This window comes from Cydia splendana, chromosome 5 (assembly GCF_910591565.1).
Source record: "Cydia splendana chromosome 5, ilCydSple1.2, whole genome shotgun sequence".
Lineage (NCBI taxonomy): Eukaryota > Metazoa > Arthropoda > Insecta > Lepidoptera > Tortricidae > Cydia > Cydia splendana.
In genome coordinates this window covers 11,357,211-11,364,006 of record NC_085964.1, presented here as the reverse complement: position 1 = coordinate 11,364,006, position 6,796 = coordinate 11,357,211, and the positions used below count along the sequence as shown (strand labels likewise).

Sequence of the window (6,796 nt, the reverse complement as noted above, 5' to 3'; positions counted from 1 at the left end):
AAAAAACTAAAGCTCGATATAGAAAAAAATCACGAACATAGGTCTAAAACGCACAGTTAAAATTTGTAATATTTTTTGCATTTAAGCTAAAAATATGAAAAATGTTTCCAAAAATGCAACTCAACGATTACTGCATTAAAATTTATTTACTACTTGCCTGTACATGTACCTATTGGTGCAAGCGAGACATAGTGGCGAAGAATAACAAAATGATATTTTGATGTCAAAATCCAACTTCTCATTCACAGGGGGGGTTATCCTTTAAGTAGGTTAGGTTAGGTTTATTTTATGCCAATCCTGAAAAATTACGCGTTTCTAAACCAAACAGACAAACGAAAATGCGGACAAACAATACATTATGTATGACTTATAACTTTTTAGGAAACAATAAAGACCCGAGATAGTGATATGATTCCGGATCTCAGTTTGGTTTACGGTTGCTGTAGGAATTCGGTACGAACGTACCATGGGCCACGTACAGCGAACTACAAAAGGGCATTGCCACTTTATGAATGAATTCCTTAGGTATCACAATTTAAGCACTAAAGTTAATATAATTTTTTTTTCACTTAACTTCCCGTGTTTACCATACCATTTCATTTTGTAGATTATTATCAGATGTATTTATAAAGAGCCAAGATCTTTCGACCTTTCATGGGCATTGCGCCCCAGTGTCAGTAATTGGTATATATGAGAGGTCGCCAAAGTATTTTGGATGCGAGAAATAAATATTAATAAAACAGCGCAATTGTCTTTCTTTTCCGTGAGAAAATACGCACGAGACAATATTCTTTTGTTTTTCTTTATTGTTATTGCTGTAAAGCATTTAGTGAGTAGCAATGAACGATAAAACATGTTATTTTGTGTGACAAAGCGTCTGGCTTCATGAGAAAATATCGACCCGCAGATAGTGGAATAAGCGAATTATTGGTCAATCACTCAACGGAAGGGAACCAACAGAGGTTTATTGAAATTGTTAGTTTTTTTTTTTACTTAATTGTTATTATTTTCACATTCGCATTTAATAAAACGGAATAAAAGCAAGTATTTTTTTACTATGTCATGCTATTTTGTTAATTACCTACCTGTATAGGTATTACTAATAACTCTAATAAGTACCTACCCATAAACTTAAAGATAGGTAGTAGGTACTTAATTGAAGTTTCTTAGTTATATTATAACAATTAAAATATAAAAATAATGGAATAAATAAATAAATCGAAACTAGCACACCTACCTACATACTCGTATACTTGTGTTGTTCGGGTGGATAAATTACCGTTCACTAGTGATCTGTTATTTAATTTTAATTGCGAGTATATATATATATAGCAACAAAGACGTAGATTTACTGACACTATGTTAACCCACCAATGTTTATACATCACAGTACGCTGGTTCATTCAAACATCCACCCATCCATATGATAATGTGACGAACGATAAATTGGCCACTAATAAGATAATTGGGCGCGCTCTATAGCGACGTAAATCAACATCTTAACAGCTGTGTCCGGACACTAACTCCCGTCTCCGCTATTGTGTCCAAATCATAGGCGCCAGTAGTCATTTAGATTCTGTTAATTCGCGGTCGCTATCGATCAATCTACTCGAGATCTGATCGCAAGTATTGCGACTGACCGAAGAACACTGAACTATTAAGGGCAATGTCCAAGATTAAATATTCTGTAAAAAACATTTCATAGTTAAGTATTCATCAATCGTGATCATGATAAATATTTGTTTACATTTAATTTGTTATTTATATTCTTTACACACTGGCTTTTGTGGCGGGTGACGTGTCTGTGGGTCAACCAAAATCAGTTCACTCAAAATAAACGCATAAATCTTATTATTATGGTAGGTATTTACCTATATGTGATTTTCATTTAACATGGATACCTATCTAAATATATGACACCATACAGTGTATGTCTAATAATTATGAATATACCTAATAATATTTCCGATGGTTTTCTAGTTATTGTCGTAATAAAATTAACGTTGATTTTATCATAAACACAGTAGTAAGTACAACAACGCTATCTGATTCATCCAGTTTGGAACGTTCGAAGTAAACAATCGATTAGTCTCCAGGTCGATTGGCTATAGTGGACATTTTATTGTCTTTTGAACATTTTATAACCGTTTTATTTATTTAATTGAAATTGATGGGGCTTATTAGAAATAGTGTGGGCCGATAAATTGTCATTGAATGGATGGTATTGTATTCCAACGAGGTGGAATGATCATTTTATCTTTTTTGCCACATTATGTTATGCCGAATTCAATATAAGAAAAAAATCAAAATCAAAATTAATTTATTGTGAGGCAACCAATTTCCATAGACATATATATATATATATATATATACTTAACTTACAGATATACCGACACGTCGTGAGCAACTTTGGAATTGTTTAAGTTCTTAGCAAAATTAACACTATTGGTATATTTAGACATAAATAACATTCAGCCCGTATATGTTTCCCATAACGCTAAACGTGTGGAACATCGGTAATGAGTAGGTATGATCGCCGCATGACAATCGGCTAAGCATCGATACCATCGGCATTATTTGTCAACGCTTCGCTGCGTTACACAAATGCTTTTTAGGTCAACAGTCGATTGGGAAACGACGATATGTCCATGTAGTAAAATATAAATAATTTGTTTCGATCGAAATGAGGGCCATTTAGAAACATGAGGGTAATAAAACTAGTGCGTGTCGTGTAAACTCGGTCGCAGGGCTTCGAACGGCATATCCAGTTAACTGAGAGCTGCGGATCATCAGCCGTGTATGGCTCAGAATTGTACACTTTTGGGAGCAGTCTCGGACAGGGGAGCTCCTAATATAATTGGCGACGACATGGTTTCGTTAGCTAATATCGACGGACAACGCATAACGACATTAGCATTCTAGGCCTGATGGGCGTACGTGTCCTGTGAGTGCGGGTGATATTCATACTGACAGTGACATAGCATTTATACCTGTATCTCTCTCGGTTTCATACTTTCACATAAAAATCATTTCATTGCTAATTTTCCATAAATGCAGCTGAAGCGGTATTATGAAAGTACTATCGAACAAGTTGATTACTGACCTGACCCACTGACCTTTGCACATTTACTATGTCATTGGCATTTCATGATTTAAAAAGTAAAATTATTATAACACTTACAGGCCTATTCGGATTTCGAAATAATCACAAGATCTTGAGACGATTTAGAGATCAACTAGATCTACATTAGATATCGACTAGATGTGACGTGGATATCTAAGTCATAACTTGTCGAAATCGTTCAAGAGGACCTCCAGAATCGCGGAAACGTCAAATTTGACATATCTATCTTACAAATATCTTTAAATTATCCGTATCGTAACTTGTTGAAGTCTAGTAGAAATCTAATTCATTTTCCGAATCGAGCCGTTAGGTACTGTTAAAACCTCCGGAATCACCCCAGCGGGCTTAGCAAGGTTGTACGACAAGGTAGTTATCACGCAATAGGTGTGGATAAAACGGCCGTTATCGTCGGTTTTATCATCCATACTATGGTTGCAGACGATATATGGAGTTATCCACATTTGACAGCGGTAGATGATAGAAGACAATTTGCATAACATGGTCGTTGGATAAGATGTGGATAATTTGACAGATTGTCCCATTTTGACAGTTCAACTTAGTTAATTTTAACTACGTGCTTCTTAGATGACGATAAGCCTTGTCGTGAAAGCAAAAGTAGTGAATAATCATATTTTAAGGTATAAATTACAGGTAAATATCAGTTTTTCTATGATTATATTGAGAGTTATTAGTCACAATGTTCCGCTGTATATAATATTGTCAATATTTTCTTCGCAGGGAAGTCAAATTTTATTATTCCTACTCGCGGCTGCTGTTGAAGAAAAATATCGTAAACAGCTTTAAGAAACACTTGCAGCCCATTTGATATGACGGACGAAGAGTTTCGGCATATTTACAGAGTGCGTAAGGAGTGTGCAGTGCATTTACTTATGTGCCGAATTTAACGCCGAGCTTCAAAACGGTGATGGGTTACCTACCAAAACATCTCAAAGGTAAAGCTATAAAATTGCAGTGTTTCTTATAAAGTTAATATGTATTCTATGCATAGACCCTATTATATTTGAAATCATTGATTCTATGTAAAACAGACGTCTTAATGACAATGCTACTAAACTCTTCAATACTAGGTACCGGCCTCATTATTATATGTAAAAGTTAGTATGTTAAGATATCTGTTGTACAATCTCTTACTTATGCTACTAACCTACTAACAGAGGTTACTTAAGCTACTATTTACTTCAACATTCATATCCTGACCTCTAGGGGGAAAATCTACTTGACAAAATTAGATTTACAGTACCGGTCAATAACATATCACCTTTGTGTGTTTTTGTATTAACTTGTAGTAGGTTAGTTTGTAGATTTCATATTTTACTAGTTATTTTATATAAATATGCATGTTTTTCCAGAGATGAGACCTAGCTAGATTGATTTTTCGCCCCCGAAAACCCCCATATAGCAAATTTCATCGAAATCGTTGGAGCCGTTTCCGATATCCCCGAAATATATATACATATAAATAAATAAATATACAAGAATTGCTCGTTTAAAGGTATAAGATATTATGAATACTGAAATACTGTGAACTACAATAAGAGACTCAGCATATTACTAAAAAAGCTCTTTAAAAATAATGAAGTTGACCATACATTAAAACAAAAAACCTCTATGAAAAAATCATTACATAGACCAATTTTTCTCATCGCTGGACAAGGAATACTACTAAACTACCTAAAGCTGTGGAAGTCACTCACAAATAAGTTATACCGTAAAAGCATGGAGGTGATATATTATTGGCCGGTACTGTAATTAGGTACTTATTTGTTTTAGGTTCTAACAGTATACACCACACCAGCAGCACACCTACACCAGCAGCAGCAGCAGCAGCAGCTGCTGGTGTGTAACAGTTACACCTGCTAGCTGATGGCAATTAACTACCAACGTGGGACTAGTCAAGATCATGGCTTGTCCATTGGAGCACTACTGACTGGATTGGCCACACTACTGTAAGCCTGAACCTCGAGCAGTTTGTAGATGCTGTAAACAGAAGGTAAGTTCTTTTGAGCACTGAATTAAGTATTAGACATAAAAAACTGTGACTTTCCACAAGGACTGTCTTAGTAACTTTTCCTTTTTTGAATAAGTATGAGTGCGGCTGTATTATGCATTGAGATATGTACCTACCCATTGTTTGATAGTTATGTATGATAAGTAGTTATCTCTGGGATATATAATCTGGGAATGCAATACTTATTAGGTTTAACTAAGGCACCTAGTTCTAATGTGCTGCCTTGTTTAATGGATATTATTCCTGGCGATTGTTTAGTATATATCTTGAGTGCACTAGACTGCACTCATGTGAAAATACTTACTCCATCGCTGCCACATGAACCTACTTTTACTTATTTCCTTCTTTTTCTTCCAGAAAACTTCTCGTGGATCAAGGGAAAAATTAGAGAAGACGCTCCTAAAAAACTTCCTAAGCATGCAAGCATGCACAAAACCGACTCTTAATAAGCTTAATAAATACATATTTCGCCTATTACTATGTTTTACTATCACACAAATACCTACCTAATTTACCTATATTTCTATACAAGTAGAGACTAGTAAACATTCAAGACGGATAATCTTCACACAGAACACCATTCCCGGGCATGCTTCAATGTAGGTGTCACTTATTCTTATTTTTCATTTTAGCCTTATGCGTACAAAATTTGTGATATTATAGCTTCTAAATGTAAAATCCGACTCATATGCAGTATAGTACAATGAAAGCATAGGTAATAAAAACATTTTAGGCACGTTCTTACTTAAGAGGAAAGGGAGATGGCCGCTTCCGCTTCTCCATACAAACGTAGTCCTCATTTTCCTCTCTGGATATTGACATTATGGAAAATATTTTTACATAATTTAATGTATATTAACCATATAGCTATGCCTCTACGTTCGAATTTTTGATTATTGTAAAAATTAGGAGCGGAAGACAGATTACATACAAATTTTTAAATTCTTCTAACTCTTATAATAATTAAAAATTAAAAAAAAAGAACAACCGTAGGGGCATGGCTGTAGTTGATGTTGATATGATATACAACAAATTGTATCAAAATATTTAATGTTATTATCCAGAGAGAAAAATGTGGACTACGTTTGTATGAAAAGACGCGTCTTAAGGACGCGTCTAGTGAGTCTGGCGGTGAAAAGGTCAAATAAGAATATTCCTAAATGCTCTATTATGCTAATAAGTCTACTTTAGTGACTATAACTGCGGTCAGACTCAATACGCCAATAACTAATGTTGAATATTAAAAACTATGTTAAATTCCATTTAGGTAGATACAAGAATGACAATTCTCGTCACTTGTGGTGTTATCAAGTCTTTTTTGTTTACTAAACTCTATAGATAAGTTAACAATTTCGGCTCTGTGCTAGAGAGAATATTATAAATGGGTAAATAAAACAACTATTGCCAAAAAATTAAACAAAGTTTATTTACACATTAAATGTAGGTGTACAAACAAATCATTGGCTGCCGTACCCGGTGTGAAAGTGCCCATCATGCCAGCAGCTTTATCGCTGGATTACTATGAAGTATGAACAGCTTTTGTACCAGGAACGTCATATGGCGCCCGGGGCAGGCACCAAATTTGCGCCCCCCCCCCCCCCCCCCTCTCCGAAACGAAATGGGACCAACCCCTAAGTCGCGAA

At 35.1% G+C, this 6,796-nt stretch overlaps 1 long non-coding RNA gene across 1 annotated transcript; it reads left to right on the top strand.

Moving 5' to 3' along the window:
* The first annotated feature begins 3,598 nt into the window (after window positions 1–3,598).
* On the top strand, window positions 3,599–5,625 carry LOC134791113 (uncharacterized). Its single transcript, XR_010144262.1, has 3 exons — window positions 3,599–4,077; window positions 4,916–5,135; window positions 5,511–5,625. It is a non-coding gene; the product is annotated as an uncharacterized LOC134791113 (long non-coding RNA).
* The last annotated feature ends 1,171 nt before the right edge of the window (window positions 5,626–6,796 follow it).